Here is a 27725-nt window from a genome sequence, read left to right on the forward strand (position 1 = left end):
AAAAACTCTAAATAAATTCTAACTACTTTAGTACATTTACTATTGTCTATGCTCTTGAAGTTATATCTTGTATCCAGGGCTGACTTCTTGAGCATGGAACCTGAGCAGTGACACAGGATTTTGCACTCAGATGGGTATGTGCTTGGTTTAATGTTCTGTTGTCATCATCTTGTTAACACTTTTTACAAGGGGTCCCACATTTTTATTTTGCACCGAGTTCCATTAATTGTGTTGTGGGCTCTGATTGTATCTGTGTGGTGGAACTACTATACAATGGTATGCTGCTCAGCGTCTCTCCTCAAGTCAGAGTTTAGGGTCCTCTGTTGGCAGCTTGAAATAGGACATGGTGGACATCCTCAAACTTTGGAAATCAGAGGGTGCATCAGTTGTAAAACTTTTACAAGCACACCACTGGACAGGCCACACTATATAAATATAATGGTCATTCATGCCCACCAGCAGCCCACAGAACCCTATGGGTTTTGATAAAATTTCAGAATAGAAAAGAAGGTCTTTTGGTATAGCAGTTTATTTTTATTTGCACAGCAGTTTTGCATAGCATTTATTTGTGGCAATGAAGAAAAAGGATGTCCTCGATCTTGGCATTATTTCAACACCTAGATTCAAATCTCCCTTGATTGAAGTCTGTCCCATTTGAAATGCGTCACTCCAGGACTGTATAAGATGTCCCTCTGAATGGAGGTTTGCATCAGTTGATAAAGGCTTAGAAATCCGGGACCTTGAGCCTGCCTCCTCTGGCCAAGCCTGAGCTGCTACTTCCACCACTCTTCCTCTTGCCCGGGGAAGGAGGGAGCTTCCCGGGGAGCAGAGACGCAGTGGCCTGGGTGGTCCTCCCCAACCACCAGGCTTGGAAAGATCACCCTCTCCCGGGATCCCCGGACACTGCCGCCAATCAGCAGTGCCCAGTCATGGAGTTCGCCTGGCTGGACACGCGCTGGGCGAGGCCCTTTTACCTGGCGTTCGTGTTCTTCCTGACCCTGGGGCTGCTGCAGGCCATCAAGCTCTACCTGCGGAGGCAGCAGCTGCTGCGAGATCTGCGCGCCTTTCCCGGTCCAACCCCGCACTGGTTCACCGGGAACCAGAAGGTAGATGGAAGGGCGGGCGGGGCGAGGGAGGATGCTGGAAAGGCGGAGGGCGGAAAGGCTGCTGTGTCCTTCCCTTTCTCCATCCTTCCTTGCCGCACAGACCTCTCTGGCCCAGCTGAGGCTCTCCGCGTCTTTGTTGCGCTAGGCTTGTTCCCTCACAGCCCTACAGGGAAAGGGACACACCCTGGAGCCATTAGACGGGAAGCTTCGGTGGCCAAAGAGGTATTTAAAAAGCCTGATTGGAAAAAGAAAGCTCGGTGTAACTCCAGACTGTTTCTGCTTCACCAAGCTCTTGCACATATGCACTGCATTTTAAAAAGGCCTCCACATATGTTGCTAAATTTTTAAAGTATTATCCTAAATAATATTTATTAATTGAAGAAAATTTGCAAAATTAGACGCAAAAGTTGCAACCTTTATCCATTCCAACTAGAGAAAAATAATTTTCTTTTCCTAAGATTCTTGTGAAGCAGGGAACAACCCCAGCCAATCACTAAAACATTATTAACTGGTTTAAATCTGTAGTGTAGAGGAAGGCTGGTACCTTTTGGTCTACCCTGCCTCTAAATCCACTCCCACCCCTGATTCCTTGTTTTATTAAAAACAAACTACTAATTCTTTTCAATGCATTATTTTCTACAAGCATTGTAGAAAACAAAAGGTGAGTTACAAAGCACTCTACACTAATACTAGCTTTTAATTGCCTATGCATTTACCTTTATTGAGATCTTTATTTCTTCACATGGCTTTGGATTTCTTCATGTGGCACACAGCTGACACACAGTTGTCTGAAATAGATTAAGATAGATTATGCACATCGAACTACAATAAATCCTGTATTTTACCTTAGGCAGTAATTTGGATGTCTTCGTTTTTGAAACCTTTCACTAGTGTGGACTCTGGTCAAATGTGTTGAGTCTTTTTTCACACCAGCCTGGGGCATTTAGGCTGACATCAAAGTAGGGAAGAATCACTGGCTAACTGAAATGTTTTCAGTTGTCAACAGTGGAGAGAAATCAGACTGGCCATGATGCAGGGTTTTGGGGTTTTTTTTTTGTTTTGTGTTTGTGTGTTTGTTTTTAGAGATGGGGAAGTAAGGAGAAAGACAGGTAGAAAAACATAGCTATGAAAAGGGACTGACTGAACTTGCAATTTAGGCATGTACCCTGGCCAAGAATCAAACATGTGACCTTTCTCTTTGCGGACAACACCCAACCAGCTGAGCCACACCAGTCAGGACTGTGATGCAATTAGTTTAAACAGTCTTCTTCCCTATCTCCTTCTGTTCATCAGGGTAGAATAGGCATGACAGTTTACTTACTGTGAGGACATGATGCTTGAATAAGGGCTGCACAGGGGCAGGTGGAACAGTTCATAGGAAGAGATGGTAGTAGCTGAGAGTTTTGCATTGGAGTTTCCTTCAAGTTTCACACACTTGTATAACTGAATCTCCTGCTGTTATGTGGCAAAAGAATTGAATTTTCTTCTTAGATGGAATTGGTGTGTATTTAGAGAGAAGCATTTACTATTAAGTCATTAGGGAAAAATCACTCACCAACAATTAGAGAGAGGAAAAGGGAGAGGGAATGGTGAGGAGGACAGTGGGTCATGTTCAACCTGCTACTAGTTAGTTTTCCACATGGGAAAAAAATCTTTTGCAGTTTCCATATGCCACTCCTAATCCAAGTGTGTGACCTTGGCAGGTGAGGCAGGGTATGTGACTTGGCTCCCTTCACCCTCTCAGTTGGGAAAACAGCTCACAGTGTATGTCATTTGACAGAGACTTGGTCTGGGGATAGGACATGTATTTATATTGGGAAGATAAGTAAACTATCCTTGTTTAGAATTTTTTATACTCCAGCTTAGAAATCCCAAGGAAAGCATATTCACCCACTTCCAGAAAAGGGGTCAGGGCCCCTGCCTGGTGACCTTATCCAAGCCCTGAACTCACTTTAGTCTGCACGAGCACATGAGTCTAGACTGGCTGGCATCTCTGATTTCCCTTGCTTTTTCCATTGCAGTTAGTTCTGGATGGTAACTTGGAGGAACTTGAGGAGGTTGTCGGAAAATACCCGTGTGCCTTTCCCATCTGGCTGGGCCTTTTCAGCATTTTTCTATATCTGTGACCCAGACTATGCAAGGACATTTCTGAGCAGAACAGGTAAGACAAGGAGTGACTCTAAGGAACCTCATCCTCCTAAGAGTGATATGCACAAGCCACCAGCAGGATTCCAAAGGAATTCTGCAGCAACGACTAGTATTGGGCCTTAAGAGACACTGAAGCAAGTGTGAAGAGGTTTCCCACCAATCCTGAAGGGCATTCCCATGTCATCCCCCTGTCCCTGTCTAGTTCAAATTCTCATAGGCCCTTTTAGGTGACTGTATCTTAAAGCCCAGCTGGCACCACCAGATCACCAGAGGCTTTCTTTCCTTCTTTGGTTTTGTGACTTCAGTGTCAGCCGCAGTCCCCACCCCCAGCCCCTTTCTTGCTCAGGAGTCTTCAGAGGGATTCCAAGGTAGCTCTGCCGTGCTGGTTCAGTATGTAACCCTGAAGACCAGATCATGACTTTACTCAGTCTAACCTCCTCAAAATGTGTTTTGCATATTCTCAACTGTGTTCCCTTTTGGGGCTGAGTCCTTTGACTCCCACATCCAATTCTTTTTCAAGGCTTCCATGGTACATTATCTTATAGCAGCATTTAAATGTCCAGTCTTTGCTCCATCAACTTTGTAAATTAAGGTCCAATATTTAAACCTTTCTTCCCTGTGCCATTGTCTCCATCACTCTTAGCAAAACCTCATAAAAGAAAACAGGCTTTCCATGTTTCCTGTTTCCCCAGTTCTCTTGGATTGGTCTCATGGTCACCTCTTAAAGGGCTAGAGCTGTAAAGCACCTCCATGTTAGAGTTCACGAGAACCCCAATAGGCATTTGTACTTTACTTTCCTGGTGTGTCTCCAACCCCTGTGTAATAGGTAATTTGCTTTCCAAGAGACATATGATAGGTTGTCCCAACTCTGTTTGGAATTTTGTAACCTATGAATAATCTCTATGTGTGTGGTAGGAAAGTGTAAAGGAGGAAAAGATCTGGGTTTGTGTACCTGTCTGACTCATGGACCTCTCCTCTGATTCCTGAACCTAGACTTTGGCCATCTGCTCCAACCCCTGCACCTGCCAAGGGCTGCAGGGAGTAAGTCCTGGGCTTCATTTTGCTATTTGTGGTTAATGCAGGCAAATGAGGAGAAATCTCACCAACTTTGATAACTTTCCTCTAATGCTGTCTTTTGTTTCTGCTGGTTTACTCTGCAGATCCCAAGTCCAAGTACATATACAAGTTCTTGATTCCGTTAATCGGTATGTATGTTTAACTGAAAGGAGTGACACACTCTCTTGCTAGAAGTCCCCTATTGTATAGTAGAGAACGTCCTAAAGGAACTCAAGTCAGAAGTCAAGAATCATTAAGAATATGGTAGATCTACAATGCAGGTTATCTAGGGGGAAGATCAAGAGGGCATGCTAAGGTCAACACAGCGACAACTTCCTAGGAAGCCTCCTTGTCCATTTCCCCCCCCCTAAAATCTGATTCTCAAGACATAATGTGTGTTTTGTCTCATTTTTGTCCTTTCAATAGTGCAGCTTCACCATCCACATTTTTTATGTTATCCTTTCTTCTCTTTTGTTTTCTTGTCTCCTCCCCTTTCTTTTTAGAGTTCCCTATTTCGTGCATGCAAATCAGTACAATTTGCCCTAGTAGTTTGTAATATTCTATGAGCATTTAAATTAAGACTCTCAGTCATATATTTGATGTTTATGTTAGAGAAGAAGGGAATTAAATGAAAGAATATGTGTTTTGTAGTTATAGCTACTCGGATTTGAATCCTGTCCCCCCTTCCCACTGATGAGTATGGTCTTTGGAAAGTCAGTTAATCTCCCTAAGCCTCTGTTTCCTCACCTTTGAAAATAAGGAAGAGAGTCACATCTCTAGAGTGTTGTGAGGATAAATGAAACACACATTCATGTAAGCATTGCAAGGCTGGTATGTTTTTTAAACCCTCAGTGAATGATGGCCATTATATATCCATAAGCTTTAATGTTCTTTTAAAGCCAAATCTTTAATTACCCCCTGGTGCAGAATATTTGAGGCATTAGCCTTAATGAGTGTTTCCACTTTGTATCATTTATGAGTGTGAAGCACAGCTTAGGGCTTGAGGAGAGATATCGGGGGACATAATGGACACTCTTGTCTAGTTCTTGTGAAATTTATGTTCATTCTATGGTTGGGATTGGTTTAGAGTGAGGTAAGATGAATTTTCCTTTGTTTCTACTGTAGCTAGACATCAGGCTGGTGCTTTATATATACCTTCATTTAATAAACCAAACAATGAAGTAGATATTTATCACCTTGATCATTGAGAAAACCAAGCATCAGGAAGTTTAGAGTGACTTACCTAATAAATACAATGGGTAGTAACTGATGATTTCAGGGATGAACATTCTCATAAGGCTTCATAAAGTGGGTTTTTTCTGGCACTGCTAAATACATTCATCCCAGGTATAAACATCAAAATTTACTTTGATGCTTAAAATATGAGCACTATTTAATATTCTACTATGTTGTGTTTTGTGTATCATGGTCACATATGGGGTGTGTTCCTCACCTCTCCTTGACCGATACCTTCTAATAAAGTGCTTTTTGTGCCTTTTATTTCTCAAGGAGAAGGACTACTGACCTAAAGGGCCCATCATGGTTCCAGCACCGACGTCATTACTAACTCCTGCATTTAATTTTAATATTTGAAATCCCATGTCAGTGGGTTGACCCAGACTGTGAACATAATGCTGGTATGTAAAGGGATCCTAGTGTGATGTGTTTGCAAATACTTCTAACAGGGATTGGATTACACATGTGTTTTAGTGGGTAGTGAAATTCAAAGGGGAATGATTTCTAGAAATTATCCAATGTACAAGTACCCACTAGCAACAGTTTGTATATACCTTTGCTACGGTCTTTTGGGTGATAAAAAAAAGATGATGGTCTGGTTTTTCTTAGGTATTTTGAGAACCTATGGAAATAAATCAAAGTAGTAAGATTCAAATGGTAAATGCTCTGAGTGACAGCCAGAAAAATTTAAGGAGCTATAATAGCTTCAGATTCAGAGGAGACTCAGATTTATCATGAAACATGAGCTGGATTTGAATACATGAATAATATGGATGAGGAATTTAGGCAGAGTGAGTTAGCATGAACAAAGTATTGGTGGTTGGAATGAACTTGCCTGATGGCCATAAATGACTGGACAAATGACTAAGTGTCTATATTACAGTCAGAGATGTGAGTTTCCTTGTAGATAACAGAGGATCATTAGGAGGTGACCTGCACTCTTCCAAGGGGGCAGGAGGAGGATGCAGAGGAGTGTTCCTATGGGCAGTCCCTGATGCATACACAAGTTCTATTCTAAAAGCCCCCTTGTACATGATAGCATTTTAGATTGTACTTATTTAAAAATCATACAAGGAATGCACTAATATAGTTTCATCATAAACACTTCCTACAACACAAACAAAACCAAAGTTTTTTCTGCCTTCATCAGCAAGCCTATTCCTTTCCACAAGAGAAACCTACTGATTGGCTGGGTTCTCAGCCTCCCTCACAAAGGTGAATCTAACCTCAAGTCTGCTGGAACTATGGTGCAAGTGAGTACCAGTATGAGTTGTCCAGGCAGGGAGCTTGATGTGCAGGTTAGAGTGGGAGAGGGCATGCTCTTTTGATTCAGGCACTGTTCCAGTTAACACACTATTGCGTATCGCCCAGTGGTAGTATTTGAGTTTATCTCCATTTCAATAAACATTTCTGTCTCCCTTCTAGGTCCCACATTTCCCCGAATTCCTGTCAGAGCTCTTCCCTCTGCTGAATTGTGCCAAAGTACCTCTAGCTTTGAGTCTTCCCTTTGCTCTCATTTCTTCTAAATTCATTGTTTGTATTCAGTAAAACCTTACATAATTCAGGGTGAAAGCAATTGACTAACAGTTGACACTTAAGTAAAAGCAAGAAAACCATCTCTTTGCATTTTCTTGTGTGGCCTTCAAATCCTTAGCATGTAGCTGTAGGCAGAGGTGCTTAAATGTCAGTTGATCTGAACTTACACATTGAGATTTATTTGTATTTTTCACTTAATGCCCCAAGTTTAAGTGTGCTTATGGTGGTTGAGAATAGTGATGGATGGGTTAGTAACTGTTTGGAAACTAAAGATAGAGGAAGCCCTGGGAAGCCCCTTGTAATTACAGGTCTTGTACCAGAGATTATCTGTTTTACTGGAACTCTGATCTGTTTCAAAGCAGAGCTATGGCAATAATTGATAGGCCAGTGATACTTAAACTCAGCCATTTGCTGGGCACCTCTTGTGTTCCATGCTCTTTCTTGCCCAGTGGGATGAGTGTTTTCCCTGTGTTAATAATGCCAAGTAAACAGCTTATTTGCCTGTGTGGATTTTGGCTCCTGCTAGGTCAGGTTTGTCTCCATTTCAGCTTAAGGGCAGTGTCAGGGAGAGGTCTTCAGATAAAGACACTTTGATGGTGATGTTGTTCATCTTGACTTCCTGTATCAGAGTAAATGGGAGAAGATGTGCGGCACTCAAAATACACTTGTGGAGGTCTCTGGGGACATCAGCTTGATGACTCTGGATACACTCATGAAATGTACCTTCAGCAAAGAGACCAACTGCCAGATAACAGGTCAGTAACAGGAGGGCAAAAAAGACACTTGTTTTGCCATCATCTAAGTCATTATTGATATTTATCCCCACTTTCTCTCCAGCTCCCATGATGAATATGTCAATGCACTATCTGAAGGCTCCAAATTGTCTTTAAACGCGTGTACACTTCCTTGCTTCACCATGACATGATTTTCAAATTCACCACAGCTTACCGCCGCTTACAGAAGATAGCCAACATTCTGCATCAGTATACAGGTATTTCTAGGGTCTGAGTGCCCAAATGTATTCCTTTGTCATAACCATGTTGTGTCTGTGTAGAGGAGCAGACTTCAGTGTGAAAACAGAAAGCATTTTTGTTCTTAATGGAACTTTGATATGGACATTGCTCCAATGTAATGCAAGTCCTTAGAAGAGCTTGCTACATCCACAATCGTGGTCTTATGAGAAGTTTTCAACATTATATAATTTTTGTTTTGCACAACTCTTATTAACACAAATATAATATAACAGGTGGGCACTTACTATTTCAAAACGTAAATGGCATTTAGCTTTTTGCACCATGATTGCAGTAGTAATGAAAGTGAAAACATTCATGTATCATAGGAATGATTAAGGAAAAGAATAAATGGGGACATATGTTCAAAAAAGGGGAAAATGAGGAGTAGTCCAATGGGTGTAAAGTTTGAGTCATGGAAGATGGACTAATTCTAGAGAGCTGCTCTACACATGGTGCCTATAGTTAAACAATACTGTATTGTATGCTTAAAAGTGTGTTAAGTGGGTAAATCTCAGAATAAACCACTCTTACTAGCATAAAAAAAATAAAATGAAGTTAAAAAAGAAGGGTTCAAAATAGCCTTAACAAATGTAAACTAAAAGTGAAAGCGATTAAACTTTCTAAGCAATTCAACATTACTTTTAGTGAACACCATAGTACAGAATGTTTACCAAGCAGTTAATTCATCCTACTTTAGCCCCAGCACTTACCAGCAGTGTGACTTTGGGCAAGTTATTTACAGCTTTCCCACAGTCTCATCTGTAAAATGAGGATAAAAGAGGACCTAGCTCATAGGTTTGTGGTGTGATTAAATATGTTAATATATTTAAAGTACTTCAGACAATTCCCTGGAACTGCATAAATGGAAACATAGAAGATTTTCCCCTAGGAAATTTGCAAGGTACATCCTTTATCAGATAGTTCATTGACGAAAATCTTCCATTCACTAGGTTGCCTTTTCGTTTTGTTCATGGTTTGTTTTGCTGTGCAAAAACTTATTTGTTTGCTATAGTCCTATTTATTTATTTTTATTTTGTTGTTTTCCCAAGCAAAATAATCAGAAAACATTGCTAAAAGCAATGCCACAGTATTTACCACCTATGTTTTCTTCTGGAGTTTTATGGTTTCAGGTCTATCATTTAAGTCTTTAATCCATTTTGAGAAGTTGGTCTAGTTTCATTTTTTGTATGTATCTGTCCAGTTTTCCCATAAGTCACTTACTGAATAGACTGCCTTTACCCCATTGTATATTTTTGCCTCCTTTTTTACAGATTAATCGATCACATAGGCATGGGATTATTTCTGGGCTCTCTATTCTGTTCCATGAATCTATGTGTTTGGTTTTGCCAGTATCATGCTGTTTTGATTACTAGAGCATTGTGGTATAGTTTGATATCAGGTAGAGTGGTACCTCCAATGTTGTTCTTCCTCAAAATTATTGTGACTATTTGGGGGTCTTTTGTGGTTCCTTATATATTTTGGATTATTTATTTTAGTTTTATGAAAAATGCCATTGATAGCTTGATAAGGATTGCATTAAATCTATAGATTGCTTTGGTCAGCTGAACATTTTAAAGATGCCAATTCTTCCTATCCATGTGCACAATATATGTTTCCATTTATTTGGATCTTCTTCAATTTGTTTCTTCAGTGTTTTATAATTTCCAAGTACATGCATTTTACCTCCCTGGTTAAATTTATTTCTGGGTATATTATCTTTTTGCTTAGTTTTAAATGGGTTTGTTTTCTTAACTTCTCTTTCTGATAGTTCATTATTGGTATATAAAATACAACCGATTTCTGAATAGTAATTTTTCATCTCATGATTTTACTGAATTATTCCTCAGTTCCAAGAGTTTTGTTTCTTGCATGTGTAAAAATTTTAGGATTTTTCTATATCTGGTATGATGTATCTACAAATAATGGCAGTTTTACTTCTCCCTGTCCATTTTGAATGGCCTTTTATTTTATTTTGTATGATTGCTTTAGCTAGGACTTTCAGTGCTATGTTGAATAGAGTGGTGAAAGTGGGCATCCTCGTCCTGTTTCTGATTTTAAGGACAACACTTTTACCTTTTTCACTGTTGAGTATTATGTTAGCTGTGGGTTTGTCACATTTCGGCCTTCATATGTAAAGTATGTTTTCTTTGTTCCTACTCTGTTGAGAGTTTTTGTATAAATGGATGCTGGATTTTGTCAAAAAGCTTTTCACCATCTATTGGTATGATCATATAATTTTTATCATTCATTTTGTTTATGGATATACAGTATTAATTGATTTGGAAATGTACTGGCCTTTCATCCGAGGAGTAATTCCACTTGGTCATCGATATGACCTCTTTATGTGGTTATTGAATGAAATTTGCTTATATTTTGTTGAATATTTGCATCTATGTTCATCAGGGATATTGGCCTCTTTTGTACAGTCTTTGTGTGCTTTTGGAATTCCAGTGATGCTGGCTTCATAAAATGAGCTTGGGTGCTTTCTCTCCTCTTCAGTTTTTAGGAATAGTTCAAGAAGGTTAGGTTTTTCTTCTTTGAATGTTTGGTACAATACACATATGAAACCATTTGGGCTTTTGTTTTGGGGGGAGGGAGTTTGTTTATTACAGTTTTGATTTCATTAGTTGTCATCAGTCTGGTCAGATGTTCTTCTTGCTTCAGTCTTGGAAGACTGTATGTTTCTAGGGATTCATGCGTTTCTTCTAGGTTGTCCAATTTGTTGGCATATAACTGTTCATGGTGTTTTCTTATAACCCTTTGTGTTTCTGTGGTGTCAGTTGTCACCTCATCTTTTATTTCTGATTTTATTTATTTGAATTCTCTCTTTTTCTTGATGAGTCTGGCTAAAGGTTTATGAATTTTGTTTATCTTTCAAGAATCAGCATTGGTTTCATTGATCTTTCAGATTGTTTTTTAGATTCTATTTCCTTTATTTCCACTCTGATCATTATTATTTCATCCTTCTACTCATTTTGTGCTGTGATAGTTGTTCTTTCTCTTGTTGCTTTAGGTGTAAGTTAGGTTGTTTATTTGATGCTTTTCTTGTTTCTTGAGTAAAGCCTGTATTGCTATGAGTTTCCTTCTTAGAACTGCATTGGCTGTGTCCCATAGTTTGGAGTCATTATGTTTTCATTATAATTTTTCTCAAGAAATGTTTTGCATTTATCCTTCATCTTGCTGTTAACCCATTCATTTTCAGTAGCATGTTATTTAACTTCCATGTTGGTGTGATTTTTAGTTTTCTTCTTGTGCTTGATTTCTAATTTCATACCATTGTGATCAAGAAACTGTCCAGTATGATTTCACCTTTCTTAAACTTATTGGGACCTGTTTGTGGTCTAGCATGTGGTCAATCCTAGAAAATATTCCCTGTGTGCTTAAAAACAATGTGCGAGAAAAAATATTCTGCTTGCTTTGCGGTGAAATATTTTTAAAATATCTGTTACATTCCTCTAGTCTAATGTGACATTAGGGCCACTGTTTCCTTGTTGATTTTCTGTCTAGATGATCTGTCCTTGCTGTCAGTGGGGATTAACGTCCCCTACTATGATTGTATTACTGCTGGTCCTCCCTTTATACTCGTATTATTTGCTTTATATTTAGTTGCTTTGTGTTGTGCACATAAATGTTACAAGGGTTATATCCTCACGTTGGACTGATCCTTTATCTTTGTTCATGTTACAGCATTTCTTTCAAAGTTATTTTTGTCTGATACAAATATTGCTACCTCATGTCTGCTTTTGAAACTCTGCATCTGGTAGCTTCATTACTTTCATTTTAGTTCTTTTTCTGAAGATTTCTTTTGTTCTGTCATTTGGAGCATGTTTCTTTTCCCTACTTGTCTGCTTTTTGTTTCTCTCTGTGTATTGCATTGATCTGCTATGTCTCCCAATCTTGTTATCATGGTCTTATGTAGTTGATGTCTTTTGGGACTCAGGGACACACTTTTCCTGATCACCTGAACCAGGTGCTCTAGAAATGTCTTTGTGTGGGTTATGTGAGCCCTCTGGTTGTAATTGAGTCTTAGTTGCTATTGGCCCATCCATGTCCTTCCCAATTCTTAACTACTACCTATGGGTTTGGAACCAAGTGGTTTCTTCTTTAACCCCTCCAACCAGTCTCAATGCATCCCCTTTTTGTTTTTCACTTTTTTAAGTTCTTGTTCAAGTACAGTGTATCCACTTTCCCCTTACTGTTATCCCCTACCCCAGCCATCCCCATCTCCCACCCCTGACCCCAACCCCCTGGTTTTGTCCATGTGTCCTTCATATATGTTCCTGAAAACCCTTCCCCCTTTTTCCTTCCATTATCCCCTCCCACCTCCCATGGTCACTGTCAGTTTTGTTCTTAATTTCAATGTCTCTGGGTATATTTTGCTTGCTCCTTCTTTATATCCTTGGTTATAAGACTTCTCTTCAGCTAGTATTCAGGTGGTTCTCAAGGGTGGTTGTTCTATAATTTAGTTGTAATTTTGAGGTAGTGATGGGAGGAGGCAAGCACAGCATTTACTTACTAGACCATCTCAACTGGAAGCATCTGTTTCTGGAACTTTGATCAAATAATGTCATTTGATAGAAAAATAAATATCTGCAAAAATTAAATCTGGTTAAATAGGTATACCCACTCTGACCTCAGGAAATTAGGCAAGATTTGAATCTATTATGGGCCATGGCTAGCTCTACATTTTATTTTATTTTGATTTACTTTGTTGTCACTTTAGTAATGGTGGATTATTATTCTACCACAGAGCTGATTATCCAAGACAGAAGGAAATCCTTCAAGGATAAGAAGGGACAGGGTAACACTGAGAAGAGGAAGTATCGGGATTTTCTGGATGTTATCCTTTCTGCCCAGGTAAATATTTTAAATTTGAGCCTGCTCATATGTCCAGATAATTGTGTGGGTAGGTGGGTGAGTGGAAGGAGAGGAGAGAAAAGCAAAACTGATCAACTAAATTTAACAATGCTTTTGGATTGATGGGTTGGCTCCATAAAATTTAAGGTAAAGATAGAATTCTGCAACTTTGTCACTAGAGAAAATCAGATAAGACTAAATGTTTTATTGATTGACAGGTTTGGTGACTATCAGAAAGATCCATGATAGTTTAGTAAAATAAAAAAATGTGTCACAGAGTAAGCTGATAAAATACTGATGATGAGATGCTGGAAAATCTGGATAAATGTGTCAGGATGGTTGGAGGAACTCTTTGCAAGACCTGCTTTCCTTACCTAACTTTGGTCCTGTTTTATGCTCTGAGCAAAGTGTGTCTCATAGTGTCTATTTTTGGACCGAATTAAAATTAAAACTGTCATTGGAAATGCCATTTTTTAGCCCTGGCTGGCGTAGCTCAGTGGATTGAGCGCGGGCTGGGAACCAAAGTGTCCCAGGTTCAATTCCCAGCCAGGGTACATTCCTGGGTTGCAGGCCATAACCCCCAGCAACCGCACATTGATGTTCTCTCCCTCCCTCCCTCGCGCTCTCTCTCTCTCTCTCTCTCTCTCTCCCCGCCCCCTGCCTTCCCTCCCTAAAAATAAATAAATAAAATCTTTAAAAAAAGCAGCTGTATTAACTGAACAATATAAATATAACCTCTTAAAAAAAGAATGCCATTTTTTTCCCTTCAGACCATTATTTTGGCTGGGGCTCCAAACATCTATAAACTGAAATTGCATGAAAATATCTCTATTGTACTTTCTAGGCTGAAAATCACAATAGCTTCTCAGATACCGACCTGCATTCTGAATTGAACACATTCATGGTGGCAGGGCAAGACACTGTAGGAGGGGCCATTGCCTGGCTGCTCTACCACCTGGCTCAGAACCCTGAGTATCAGGAGAGATGCCGGGAAGAGATCAGGGGCATCCTGGGGAATGGATCTTCTATCACCTGGTAAGATCTGCCTCCCTATACATTTCATCCTGGGTTTCCTCCTGGGATTTTGTTTCATTCTTTTGTCTTCTGGTACGCTGCTGACTGTAGTACTTCAAAGCTTGTGTATGTGGCAGCAGAAGAGGCAAGCTACAATTCTGCTCTTTTTCTAAGGGGCTCAAAGTTATCCCTTTGCATTTTGCAAACCAGGTTCATGCATTCATAAGTTATCTGTTTCACTGTTTTTGTATTCACTAGTGTGTGAAAGTCTTAGTTCTTTTACCCAGTGTCTGGTGTATTGCAAATGGGACTTGATCCTTAGACTTGCATGTAGAGCTTGAGTGGCAGGACTCAAGTGGGGCTACTCTTCTGAGAGACCTGAGTGAGCATCTGCGTCATTTAAGCCTCACTGTAGATATTCTCTCCCATCTCCTTATTCATTTCTCAGGTTTGACATTGGACTTTGAACATAGTACTAAATGATGTACACTGATGTTGAATTTACTAAATATGGACTGAGGACATTTTAAGTACTGAGGCATTAAAAATACATGCAAGATATATTATGAGTCCTACCCTCAATGAGCTCGCACCCTAACACAGGAGACAAAACTTCCATACAGATAATTGCAGAATAGCATGGTAAGGGTGAGAGAGATGTGCTGGCTACCACAGAGACTTAGAAGACAGGTTCCTAAGTGGATATGGGGGCTCAGGGAGACTTCCTGGAGATCTGATGCTTCAGGTGCCTCTTATAGGATGGGTAATAGTTAGCCAGGTGGAAAACTTCAACTCCATTTTGCTAGCCTTTCAGCATATCTTGCTGTTAATGAAGCCCCGGTTTATGAAGCCTCTTAATCATGCTGTTTGTAAATAATACATGTGTCCCTGATATAAACCACATTCTTCATCCTAGGTGGATAATTCACATATCCTTGTTTCCTGGTCAAATGGGCATAAAAATAGGTAAGCTAAAGGCAATGCAACTCCATGATTAGAGGGAAAACATCATATTTTAAATGCAACAGTCTTCTCAATTAGAACATTTGTAAAGGAAAATTTGAATTTATATGGGTATAGTAGAGATCTCCCTTTTTATAACAAATAAATATTTCCTACTATAAATTAAAGGCTTGAACTCTATAGCACAAAATGCAGTGTTGGTTAGTCACTTTTTATTCATTCATTGAATTTAAAAAATTGTATACTATCTCCCAACATTAATTAGATTTAATATGATTATTGTGGCTATATTTACAACTCAAAGAATGACCTTTCTCAGTATTATTTGGCTTCTGTGAAATGTGAAAAACAATAACGAAAACCTTCCTGGTGAGAAAATAAAGTGCAAAGGATCTTTTAACAACAATTTATTTTAATCAGAGTAATGGCAATAATATTGTAGGGAATAAAATGTTTTTATTAATGATATGGCCTTATAGTTACATTTAAGGAAATTTATACAGAGCATTCTGAGAACTGATGAGTCCTTTAGACAAATAATAAAACCATACTGTGAAAAGGAACTTCTGGAAAAGCTGAGAAGTTGTTCAATGTCTCTGTTTGTCTCCTTATCAGCCCATTTTTGCTTTGGGTTAAAATTTCTGTCTTCTTTTTGCACCAGGGCCAAGATGGCCAACATTGTTTTTCTCAGTTATGCAAAGTTCCAGACTAAGCACATGACTCTTTTTGTTCTGGGCTCAAGGAGAAAAGAGTTCAAAATTAAAATTTTATACTACCAAATGGTCCAAACCTGTGTTCAAAATAAATAATCAGAAAGCAAGTAAAGTAAGTAATATATGCAATCATTTTATTGAATCAACCTGGTTAGCTAGGATGCAAATTAAAAACTTGATTCTTCTCCTGCCAACTCTTCAAACTTGCAGTGTGGCCTATTCTTCCTGTGTGAAATCTGTAGTGAATCTTACATATTCCAATTGATGTAAATCACAAGAGCAGTCTCATTCCAGTCATTAAGCTGTCTGATCCAGTATAATATTAAAATCTTCAATTTCCTCTCCACATGGAGCATCTCTATCCCAGCTCAGTACTTTTTTGGGTCTGGAAGCCACTGGTGGGTAAGGGACTATGGCTGACTCCTTCTCATTCACCAGCTCCTGCACCACCCTGATGTTTCTGACCCTTCCAGAAATGGTCCCAGGAGGGAGGGAGGATAAGTGGGAAGCACAGCTGATACTATTGTGATCTTGCCCTCTGAGCTTGGTGCATATTCAAATGCTTCCTTTTCTTTTTAGTGGCTGCCTCTGTGGGTATTTTTAGAGATTCCCTCACTGGGACTTTGCAGAGGTGATTGATTCACGGGGAAAGGAAATTCTTGTCCTTACAATTCCCTTCAAGGTGGTACCAGAGTTCTCCCTCTGGCCTGTTCATTGGCCAGTCCCATAGGACACACGGTAGCATTCTTGCTTTGTCTCTGTTGCTCTGTCCTGCCTCCCTGTCTGTCTGAGGGGCTTTCCTGTCAGTCCTCTGACCCCCAGACTACAGGGAGCACATGTCAGATCACCTGAACAATAGTCTTGAAACCCTCCTTTGCTTAATATGGGAGCGAACAACCTCCTCCATTTTCCACGGCACTTTGGCATTCCAACAATTCTCTTTGAAGGATTTCTTTTTAACTATCAAAACTTTTAACCCTCCTTTCTTCCATCCTTAGCCATCCTCTACACATTCGTCATTTGTATGACGAGTTAAGTGTTGCAGAACTGGTTTTCAGAAATCTCCATAGGAAATGCTTTACCAGTACTTTAGCACCTCACTTTATTTTTATTCTTTAATATATTTTATTGATTATGCTGTTACACTTGTCACATTTTCTTTTCTCCCTTTATTCCCTTCCACCCTGCACCTCTCTGCCCACCAGCACTCCCCTACGGTAGTTAAGGCCCATGGGTTGCACATATAAGTTCTTTGGCTTCTCCATTTCCTATACTATTCTTAACCTCCCTCTGTCTATTTTGTAGCTACCATTTCTGCTTGTTATTCCCTGTACCTTTTCCTCCATTCTCCCCTCTCCCCCTCCCTGCTGATAACTCTAAATGTAATCCCCATTTTTATGACTCTGTTCCTGTTCTAGTTGTTTGCTTTGTTTTTATTTTCTTTTAAGGTTCAGTAGTTGACAGTTGTGAGTTTGTTGTCATTTTACTGTTCATACTTTTGATCATCTTCTTTTTCTTAGATAAGTTCCTTTAACATTTCATATAATAAGGGCTTAGTGATGATGAACTCCTTTAACTTGACCTTATCTGGGAAGCACGTTATCTATCCTTCCATTCTAAATGATAGCTTTTCTGGATAGAGTAATCTTGGATGTAGGTCCTTGCCTTCCATTGCTTTGAATATTTCTTTCCAGTCCCTTCTTGCCTGCAAGATTTCTTTTGAGAAATCAGCTGATAGTCTTATGGGAACAGCTTTGTAGGTAACTGTCTCCTTTTATCTTGCTGCTTTTAAGAGTCTCTCCTTATCTTTAATCTTGGGTAATGTAATTATGATGTACTTGGTGTGTGCTTCTTTGGATCCAACTTGTTTGGAAACTCTCTGAGCTTCTTGACTTCCTAGAAGTCTATTTCCTTTGCCAGATTAGGTAAGCTCTCCTTCATTATTTTTTCAAATAAGTTTTTAACTCCTTGGTCTTCCTCTTCTCCTTCTGGCACTTCCTATGATTTGGATGTTGGGACATTTAAAGTTGTCCTGGAGGGTTCCTAAGCCTCTCCTCATTTTGAAATTCTTGTTTCTTCATTGTGTTCCAGCTAAATGTTTATTTCTTACTTCGGTCCAAACCATTTACTTAAGTCCTGGGTTTTCCTTCCTTATCACTGTTGGTTCCAAGTACATTTTTCTTATTTCACTTCGCATAGGCTTCACTTCTTCCTCTATTTTGCTTCCATACTCAACCATTTCTGGAGCATCCTAATTACCAGTGCTTTCTACTCTGCATCTGATAAGTTGGCTGTCTCTTCATTGCTTATTTCTATTTTTGGAGCTTTGATGTGTTCTTTCATTGAGACCATATTTCTTCATCTTGGTGTATCTGTTATGTAGTAGGGAGTGGAATTTTGTATTCAACAAGGTGGAGCAACCCACATTACCATGTTGTGCCACTGTCTGTGGAGGAGGGATCAGACAGGGAACAATAGGGCTTTCTCAGCTCTCACTGGCTTTCAGCGCTTTTCCTCACTACCCACAAGCAAATTGGGCCCATTCTGGTGCTCACTCCTGGGTGAGCGGGTTTGTGTACATTCTAGACCCTGCGGATCTCTCCAACAAACTCTACTGTAAGGCTGGGAGTTTCTCTTGCAAGCACAACCCCCACAGCTTTTTTATAGTCAGAGGTTTTTTATGCTTTATTTCCCCACACTAGAACCCTGGGTTGCATGATCTCTCTCGCTGTCCAATTGTTCCTCCCAGTTTTATCTGTACCCAAATATGGTACTGCCCAGTCCACCAGCTGCCTCTGCACCCTCCCTGTTCCACCAGCAGCCGCCTCTTGCCCGGAATCCTCTCTACCCTGGCTTCCTGTCTTCATCCCTCCTACCAATCTGGATGAATGTTTCTCTTTAACCTCTTGGTTGTCGGACTTTTATACAGTTCAATTTCTTCCAGCAGTTCTGGTTATTGCTTGTTTATTAAAAATTTGTCGTGGCCCTTCTATTGGTTGTGCAAGGAGGAAAAGTGTATGTACCTATTCCTCCATCTTGTTGAGAGCACCTCACTTTGTAACGAGGATATTTGGCACCTGTCTGGTTCTTCCTCTGGGACCTCAGTTGACCCTAAGGCAGGAGTCCCATTTTAACATTCTGTCACATAACCAGATGAAAAATAGTTTTAAGCTGAGGATGATACTGACCAGGGACAATTATAAAGGAGCAAAATTAGCATTTATAAACTGGATATGGAGTCTGAGTTTCTTCCTCCTTCCCTTGTATTCACAGGGACCAGCTGGGTGAGATGCCATATACCACAATGTGTATCAAGGAGTCACTCCGACTGATACCTACAGTCCAGCCATTTCCAGAGAACTTAGGAAGCCCATAAACCTTCCCAGATGGACGCTCCTTGCCTGCAGGTCTTTGCATTCTTTCCTTAAGCAGTTCCTAGAGATGGTGGGATCCTAGGAATCACAGTAAAAGACCAGTGGGTTTTACAGCTCTTGGAGAAGCCAAATGACAATCCTAAAGACACTGGTTAAGGTTGGTCACCTATTCAGTAAGAGCTCAGTGGGCATTGCCTTGATCACATGGTAGTTGCAGAGACTTTCCCAAAGGCACATAACCATTTGCAGCAAGTTATACCCAGAACCTGTGTTCCCAGAATCCAAACCCAGGGTTTTCCCCTTCTGGGACATTGTTTTTAATATAATGCTTGTTTGGCTGAGTTTGAGACCCAGGTAAGACTTCATGGGAAATGAACATCATTATTTATCTAGAAGACCCAAGGAAAGTTTTTGGCTTCTTCATCATCATAATATCACCCTAATAAGTGAGCAGCACTTAATACTTTACATAGAGTCTTCAAACATTTTATCTCATTTTCCCCCGGAACATGATCCTAGCAAACACTTTTATAGTCTTTCCTCTTGAAAAGCACTTTCAAATACTTTTGCAATAGCCAAAATTCCACTGGGAGGCCCAGTGTGCAGTGAGCAGAGCTAGAACTCATGCCAAGGTCCCCTGCCCAGAGACGAGGGCTCTCCAGGACAATATGGGTTTCTGTGCAGGGTGAGTGGGAGGCAGAATGTCACATGAGACATGCTTCACATGTCTTCATCAGTGTTCTATTTATTCTTTCCCTTGGAAACAAGCCCACAGAGTTGCTTGTAGCAGACACTGACAACCTGTTACTTACTGGGATGTTGTTGACAGATCAAAAATCAATTTACCAGAATTACTTCTGGTAACCAAATAATCCTAAATTTCTCTCCTCTGTCTTTTCTCTTTTAATCCCCCAACTACATAGATATTTGCCAAAATTCCCCACCCTCTGTATAGGAACAGAAATTGTCCTTGGTATTGCATGAGGGAGTTATGGTTCTGTTCTCATGTCCCCAAACTGTCTCCACTGGGTGCTTTATAATCTTTTAATAGATATACAGTAGCCCCTCCCTATGCGTGATTTCATTTTCCCTGCTCACTTACCTGCAATCATCTGGAGTCTGAAATTCTTAATTTACTTAATAATGGCCCCAAGGCACAAGAGTAGTAATGCTGGCAATTTGGATATGCATAAAGAAAGTTGTAAAGTGTTTTTTTTTAAGGAGAAAATGTGAAACTTCTCGTAACCTGAATTTGCTGTGATCTGCCGTAACCATAAATATTATATTTGTGGAATTGTAAAAATGGAAAAAGAAATTTGTGTAGATTTTCTGTTGCACTTCACACTGCAAAAGTTATGGCCACATGCATAAACAGTGCTAGTTAAGATGGACAAGACTTTAAATTTGTGGGTGAAAGACATGAGCAGAAAACAAGTTCTGACTGATGGTAATATAGTATGCTAGAAAGCATTGAACCTATACAGAGACTTCTCCAAGTAGTCCCCTGAAATGAGTATGCTCAGCTATTTCCTGAAAGTAAGAGATGTCTATATGAATTCAGGAATAGGTTTGGCATTTTTAATCTCACATCATCAGAAGAAGTGTGAGTACAGTACAAGGAGATATTTTGAGGGAGAGAGAAACCACATTCACATAACTTCTATTATAACATATTGTTATAATTGTCCTATTTTATTGTTAGTTGTTAATCTCTTACTATGCCTAATTTGTAAATTAAACTTTATCATATGTATGTACTTATAGGTATAATCATGGTATAATGAGGGTTCGGTGACACCCACAGATTCAGGGTTTCACTAGAGCATCTTAGAGCATATCCCCATGGGGAAGGAAGGACTACAGCATAAACAATTTTCAGAGCTAACAGAAAACATAAGCATGTTTGACACAATACCATTTGCTCTTTAACACAGAATTGTGTATTTAATTAGGTCAAGCTTTGAAAACTTAGATGCCATCAAGCCTGATCTTTCCATGGGTCCTTCACTGCTGGCATCAGCCACAGCACACAGAGCTCTGCCAGGAGCCAGCTCCTTCCCTTCTAGAAGAAAAGTCTTAGTGAAGAGTGTTATAACAATAGCCCACTTCTTGCTGTTCTTTCTGCAATCAATTCTATCTTTCTGCTTCTCAGGAATGACAGTGGTTCTCAGTATATGGGGTCTTCACCGTAACCCTGCCATCTGGGAAAACCCCAAGGTATGACTGTCTTACACATAAATACTTCAGAGAACTAGTGCTATACAATTGACTTTCTGTTAGCTAGGCATGGAAGTGGCAAATGATACAGCAAACAAAAATAAACATAAAAACCAAAAATGTAAGTTTTCCACTAAGGGAATACGTGTCCTTTCCCCCTATTCCCACTTTATCTCTGCTTTGAATGAACAAATTGGCATAATGTCACACAGGCTGCCCTAAATGGCCACAGCCAGTTACTTAACAGGCTCTAGCAAGCACTTACCTAGATGTCTACAAGAGTGTAATGGTCAGCAGTAATTCAGGTGACTCAAACTCCCTTTTGCTGGAGGTAACAATCGCAAATCTGGCAGGTAATCAATGATCCCCTCAAGTTGGACATTTGAGGTGAGTTTTATGAAGGAACTATTGATAAAAGTATGGGTCAGGGTTTGGGAAAAGCAAAATGGAGCAAATAACTGCCACAGTGCTTACCACTGCTAGGCCTGATGAGGTGTGGGAAAGAGGATTACAAACCTGGAGAAAGAGAGCTCCCAGGGAAGGCCATCAGACAGGAGTGGTAGCTGTCAGTAGAGTATGCAGCCAACCTGAGACAGCCTGGCAGAGAAGGACCCAGGGAATAACTACCCCAAATGCTCTCTCCTCCCACCCTCCTATCAATGCCTTTTCTAACCCTAACCCAACAGGATGACATATGGATTAGCTTCCTAGAGCCCACAGCAGGGAGGAGAGAGGACCTAGAGAGGCAAAAAGCAGATGGGTAGCATACCTGAGTTCCTTGAATCAATGTTCTGAAAAACTTGAAACACAACCTGTGTGAATGCTTCCTCTTATACAACTGCTGGGGTTAAAGTTGGGTTACATGTAATGGGAAGTTGAACTGCATAGCTCAGTAACAACTGATCACATACTCATTTTCACTTGACTTCTCAGTAGGTGCTCTCTTACCTCTGAAGTGAAAAATAATACCACTGGACATAGTGTTTGTGCTTTCCCCTGACTTAGTCTGGGTAACACACTAGTGAATTGGAAAGCCAGGCAGGGTCATAGTTCTAGAGTTGCACTGTCCAGGGTGGTAGCCATTAGTCCAGGGTGTTCAGGACTAATTAGTCATTAGTCCAGGGTGGTAGCCAAGAATGATAATATTTTATATTAAATAAATTCTATTATTAGTTCATTTTCCCCCTTCAAAACTGTGACTGCTTGGACACTTGAAATTATACCTGTGGTTCACAGTATATTTCTTTGAATCACAGTATATTTTTTTAAATTTCTTTGAATGTTGTTAATGGTGCTGGGGGTGCCCTCTTATTCAGGTTTTTGACCCCTCGAGGTTCTCTCCAGAGAATTATAGTAAGAGGCACACCCACTCCTTCTTGCCATTCTCAACTGGATCAAGGTGAGGACAACTCAAACTGTTTAAAAATTACACAAAAATGTTTACTTGGACACAGCATCTTTCCTTTAGCCCCTCAGCTCTATATGTTCTTCCATGGAATCCCTTTTTCTTACGTGACCATGAAGAGATCTTGGTGCCTCGCTGAGTCTCTGAGATGGCCAGTCAGTCTCACAAAGCATACCCCATTCTCTATCATATCCTGTATGGCTTTGCCTCAGCAAGCCTTCCCATGATGCAAGCTGTTGCTTGTAGGCTCAATGCAGTCCACCCCCTGTGCAGATGGGCTGCCTTTATTCTTTTCTAAAAATAGAGAGAAATTTTTTAAACCTCAGCTTGATTGATATATTATTAACATATTGATATTGTAAGATCTTCAAAGTATACATTGTATTGTTTTCATATAGATATACACTGTGGAAAGATTCCTCCCCATCCAGTTAATTATCACATCTTTCACCTCACATATTTATCTTTGTGTCTGTGTGTTTGTGAAACATGCACTATTGTACAATCATAGTTTACCTCCTTAGCAAATTACAATTATACAATACAGTGCTACCATTGCAGTCACTATGTTTTACATCAGGTCCTCCCAGGAGAAACAATTCCATGAGCAAGTCCAGGTACCACCTGGTTTAGGGAGGGCGTTACATTGGGGCCTCCCAGGTCACATTCTTACAAGAAACAAGTAAACACAAAGCACTGAAGTTCACATGGCATTTGGAATGAAAATGTTCCTTTATTGTAAACATCAGACTTGTTATTCCATTACCTTATGGATTTTCTCTTGGTGTCCACAGGAACTGCATTGGGCAGCACTTTGCCATGACTGAGTTAAAGGTGGCCATTGCCTTGATTCTGCTCCACTTCAAGGTGGCTCCAGACCCCACCAGGCATCCTTCACCCTCAGTTCAGGTTCTCCTGAAACCCAAGAATGGGATCCACTTGTACCTGAAAAAAATTTCCTAATATTAGAGCCCAGGGTACAATGATTATGCATATTTTATTTTAAAGTTAAGTTATGATTAATGCTATAAGAACATTGAGAGGAATCAAAGTGTGGTAGGAGGGTTATAGGTAGGTAGGAGGGGGTCTCTTGTGTTCATGTAGTCATCTAATTAAAATGCCAGATAATTTTTTATTAATGGTAGCATTGATGACGGTAACCACTTTGCATGTGTAATCTCACTTAATTTCAACATCACCCTTATGATGTAGGGACTTCTAGTTATCCATTAAAATATTTAAGTAAATGGTATACTGTTTTACCAGGTATTGTTGAGCATTTTGTTTGGTTTAAATATTTTATACTAATTTCACTTGTAATTACATATATAGATTACTATATACCAATATCAGATTTCATTTATGGATACAGATGTATATACACACAGATACATTCACACATGTATATACACCTACACACACACAGAAACCATTATGACAAAGGATAAAAAAACAAAAATGATATTAATAATATATGCTGGAAAGCACTGGATAAGAATCAGCATTTAATAGTGATTCCAAAACCCTTTAGGAACTACTGGCTCGAGAAATTTTTCCAGGATTTGTAGAACCTGCAAGTCTATGGCCTTCATATTCATCAGTGACTACATCAGAGCATGCACCCCGCAGCCAGGGCCATGGAAGGGCAGCCTGGCCACTGCCAGAGGCTTTAAGAAAAGAAAATGAAGACTCACACGCATATTATAAAAGAAGAACAAAACTGTCACTATTAAAGCCAAAAGGGAGTGACTGAAATTAGAGGGGGCTAAATATAGGTATCTTTTGAGAGGCAGGAGGGTACCAATAATTTTAGACTTTGTCAGGCATGTAAACTAAAATTTTCAAGCATAACCACTAAAGGACATAAATAAAATGTATCAGTTCTAAATCTGTAAAGTATAAAATAGGAAAAGGTAGAATATTTTTTTAAAACTCAATACATTTCCCCATAAAAGTGTAAAAAAAAGGAGGAAAAAAAGAACATAGGAAAGGAAGGACAGTCTGAAAACACCAAGATAGATGGTGGGAATAAATGCAAATATATCAATAATCACCAAGTATGGATAGAAGACAAGACACAGAAGCTCTCAGAGTGCATCTTTAGAATATAAGACATTCCTAAATCATAGGCTACAGAACTACTAAAAGTAAAAGGATGGTAAATATTGCCAGGAAATTGGATCCATAATATTATTGGCTATATTAATATTACAAAGTAGATTACATAAAAAAATATCCAAGAGGGAGAAAAGAGACTTTGCACTAAAAAGGAAAATATTCAACATATCAGGAAACTATAAAAATTCTAAACATGTAAGCATATTTATAAAACCTCAAAACATAAATTAAAAATTGATAAAACTAAAGGGACACATAAAAAATCCACAATTTTGGTGGGGCACCTTAATGCACTTGCTCAAATATGAATAAGCTTATAATATTTATAATTACAATACAGTAAAGATATACAAGATTCAATCTAACATAATTAACAGTGTTGGGAACCGCCCTGACTGGTATCAGAAGCTGAAACCCCTGGTAGGCTAAGGCTAAGGGAACGCCCTTGGAACCGTAAGCCAGCAAGGAGACAAAAGCTTATCTCCCTGGCAGGAATGCTGCTTCTGCTGCTGAACCCCAAAAAGCTTGGTCGGTTAGCCAAAGACGGTAAGATTCCCCACGGGGGGAATGACCTAAGCCAGGCACGATCACTTTGGGGGGCCCCCCCCAAAAGAAGGACTTGGGGGGCTGCAGCAAAAGAGGGTGACGGACCCTCGCTCCTCGGCTTTGACAGAGCCTGAGTTCTCATCATCTGGGAGAAAATCTCCTTATTGCCTTAGTTCCGGTGCTAAGCCTGAAACAATGACAGGGTGGTGCAGCTCTGTGCTGAAAAGGGAAGATTCCCAGGGTGATCAGGCCTAAGAAAGAACATGTAAATTACTGTGAAACCTTCTTTGTTTAGAATGCTCTCAGTTGAATGCGAGGGGTCCAAGGAGGAAGTTGGTTCCTCAAAGTCTTACAGCTCTTTGACCCCCACTCAATAGACCAGCAGAGTCCTGCAGAGTCCTTGTTTTCTATAGTTCCTTACTTCCCCCTGATAAGTACTGTACTTTACCTGAATTATTATGCAAAATGAGCCCAATAAAAGCAGGTATGGACCATAAATCAGGGCGCCCCCCACTAGGGGGGGGTGGCCATTTCGTCCCTACTTCCCCACAGAAACTAGTTTGTCTCTGTGCATGTTTGTTTGTTTCTCGCGTGTTTTTCGGCGAGCCATCCACAGCGTTCCATGGTCACTGCTGGCCGGTGACCCACGAGCAACATAACAGTTTTGATTTAATGAATATATAGAACTCAACATCCAGAAATTAGAAAGAATTCATGCTTATGAAGATACAATGAATATTTATAAAAACTGAGCACATACAACACCATATAGCAATTCTCAAAATATTTCAAAGGATTGATTTAATATAAACCACATTCTCTGACAACAATGCAATTAAGTCAGAAATCAGTAGCAAAAGGTAATGCATGCCTAGCCCCTATTCTTCCATGAAGCTGCAGCCCTAAATTATAATGAACTATCCTAACAACCAGGTCCAGCATGCCTGTAACATTCTTGGATTAGCAATCAGTATATGGTAACACCAACTAGGCCTTCATTTATCTCCAATGGACATGTCCTTTCAGCTAGTATTTCAGAGCTCACTGAAGATCAAAAAAGAAAATGAACAAAATGAAAATGTAAGTCTACCTTTAACACATACAAAACATGCATTCAACTATCTTAAGTGTACCTCACACCCACTGGGATGACCACTATAAGAAAAATCAAACAGAAAATAACAAGTATTGATGAGGACATGGAGAAGTTGGAAACCTTGTGCACTGTTGGTGGGAACGTAAGACAGTGTAGCCACTGTGGAAAACAGTCTGGTGTTTCCTCAAAAAATTAAAAGCAGAATGACCATACTATGCTGCAATCCTTCTTCTGGGTATTTATCTGAAAGAACTAAAAGTAGAATCTCAGATATCTGCATATCTATATTTATAGGAGCATTATTCACAATAAACAAGGGTGGAAGCAACCCAAATGTCCACTGACAGATGAATGGATAAATAAAATGTGGTATATACATATACTATGCCTATTGCATGGAATAATCCATGTAATAATGGTGTAGAGTTGGAGATATCAATATGAACTCATGTTTAATTTAAAGTAGACATAGATGGTTATATGGATATTTCTAGATACGTGTATATACCTAGGTTAACATACAGACATATATATCTTTGTTCTGTGAGAGAAGAGGGTCTAAAAGAAATGACACCCCAGTAGCAATGAGCTGAGCACATGATGACCACACCTAGCACTGAGATCTTGGTGTCCAATACCCTTCTCCAATCAAAGGAACCAAGAATCCCCGGAGAAATAGTTGACTCTAGAACCAGGGCAGGAAATGTACAAGGTGAGCCTGGAGTAGTGCCATAAAGCAAAACAACAAAACAAAACATTAATAGGCTCGTGTCAAAGAAGCACAGGAACCAGCTGAAAGAGATCTCAATAGCTGAAGCCAGAAAAATTTGAACCAGATGAGTAAGGTAGTATAACATTATAACCCAAAATATTCCCATGAGTTCATACTGATATAAATAAATGATTAAATAAATTAATAAGTGGGGGAAAGAGACAGATCTCCCACGCAGAAGAATTCCAAATAATTTATGTAGATACTCCACCCTCAAGGAAGAGAAGTATATGAGAACTCCCCACTTCTTAGGTGTGGGCTGTGCCTAGTAACTTCCTTGCAATGAAATTATAAACACAATTCAATTTACAGTAGCACCCAAGGGTATAAAATGTGTAGCAATAAATTTTACAAAAACATGTTCATGCCTATAGACCCAAAGTATAAAATTTGCTAAATTATTTTAGAATTTCCATTTTACTCTTTTTTATAGATTACATTATTTGATGAAATTCTCCAAGTTTTCCTCTATATTCTAAAACACACCAATCATAGTTATTTTAGTGTTTCTGTGTGGCTATTCAATATTTGGATCACCCATGGGACTATTTTGAT

At 39.6% G+C, this 27725-nt stretch overlaps 1 pseudogene; it reads left to right on the plus strand.

Annotated features, from left to right (window-relative positions):
- The first annotated feature begins 527 nt into the window (after window positions 1-527).
- Window positions 528-24017, plus strand: LOC114497178 (annotated as a pseudogene).
- Window positions 24018-27725: the final 3708 nt, after the last annotated feature.

Source organism: Phyllostomus discolor, chromosome 5 (genome assembly GCF_004126475.2).
Source record: "Phyllostomus discolor isolate MPI-MPIP mPhyDis1 chromosome 5, mPhyDis1.pri.v3, whole genome shotgun sequence".
Classification (NCBI taxonomy): Eukaryota; Metazoa; Chordata; class Mammalia; order Chiroptera; family Phyllostomidae; genus Phyllostomus; species Phyllostomus discolor.